Source organism: Pteropus alecto, unplaced genomic scaffold, assembly GCF_000325575.1.
Source record: "Pteropus alecto unplaced genomic scaffold, ASM32557v1 scaffold23, whole genome shotgun sequence".
NCBI classification, from domain to species: Eukaryota; Metazoa; Chordata; class Mammalia; order Chiroptera; family Pteropodidae; genus Pteropus; species Pteropus alecto.
The window spans coordinates 7,220,402-7,221,888 of record NW_006435837.1 but is presented as its reverse complement, the minus strand read 5'-3'; the positions used below and the strand labels follow the sequence as shown (position 1 = coordinate 7,221,888).

Here is a 1,487-nt window from a genome sequence, read left to right as displayed (position 1 = left end):
ATGTATAAATTATTGATTTTTATCCTGATTATAGTCTTTCTTCTTAACAAGAATATGTACTAGGGGCTTGTTGATCTTCATTACCTCTGTATCCCCAGCTTCTCTCAGAGTCTGGCACAGAGTACATGCTCAATAAATATTTGCTGAATAGTGAATAGATGTAAGATATGAATAGTTGCAGGGTTAACTCGGAACACAGCCCCTCCTCCTACTCAGAAGACTGCTGGTTGCCCAGCCAGTAGCCAAGGCTGGCACTGCACAAAGGGCTTTCAGCGGGGCCTGCCCCCAAGGACGTTTCCCGCTGCTCCCGTGGACGTTATCTGCTCTGTAACCCAGCAGCACATCTCGCTCCCATCCGGCTGTGAAGGCGGTGGCTCTCCCATGAGATAATCCTTCCCTTGGCTCGTGGGCAGAAAACTTTGCCTGCTGTTCGTGGAGGTCTTTTCCTGCAGCTCCTACCGACCAAGTGCTGAAGCTTCTCTGTATGGTGAATAATAAACAGCATGTCACACCCCTCTGGTCCTCCCTGGTGATTTTTCTGGAATATCCCAGGTGCAGGTTCCTGGCCTGGAGCTCCTGTGTTACAATAGATAATTGGAATTAGAAATCACACACACACACACACACAACTAAAAAGCACATGCTGTTATTTAATTATTCCAGCCCATTTCCTGCCTCCATACATAGGGATAATCTGGCCATTTAGGCAAGCCATTGTTCCCCATAAGAATATCATGGTGTTGACATTAGAATATGGCTGATTTTTTAGCAAAAGACCTTTCTATTAGCTTTTAGTCATGATCGAGTCTCTCTCATGTGAAAAAAAAGAAAGAAAACCTCCTTTGAATCCCTGTCTACCCTAACCCCCTACCCCCAGAAACTGCCTCTTTTCCCCTCTCCCTTTAAACTAATCTTTTTGTCTATGGCCATGCCACCCTGAACTTGCCTGATCTCATCTGACCTCGGAAGCTAATCAGGGTCGGGCCTGGTTAGTACTTGGACGGGTAGATCACCTGGGAAGACCAGGTGCTGTATGTTTTAAATAAATAAACAAACAAACAAACTAACTAACTAACTAACTAACCTAACCTTTGTTTCTGAACTTTCTTTCAGCATTTATTCACTTTTCAACATGGCTTCCACCAAAACAACTCTCGCTCATGTCATCAGGATTCCTATGCCACTAGATCCCACAGACTCTTCTCTGCTCCCATAGCCTCTTGAGCTCTTGGCATCATTAAACATGGATGACCACTCCTTCCCAAAAGAATTCTTTTCATATTGCTGGTATGCCTTCAATTTTTCTGCTTGTCTTCCTAAGACTCTGGATGCTCTTTCCCAATCTCCTTGTCTCTTCTCTTTGACCTTGAATCCAGTCCCTCCCCTTTGTTTCTCCACTTTCTCCTCCCTATTTTCTACCCATGTCAATTACTCTCCAACTTGATTTACCCCCTGTACATCCCCCTCGCCATTGTTAAAGACCTGTA

General features: G+C 44.7%; 1 pseudogene; it reads left to right on the top strand.

Annotated features, from left to right (window-relative positions):
* The first annotated feature begins 918 nt into the window (after positions 1–918).
* LOC112479527 lies at positions 919–1,038 on the top strand (annotated as a pseudogene).
* The last annotated feature ends 449 nt before the right edge of the window (positions 1,039–1,487 follow it).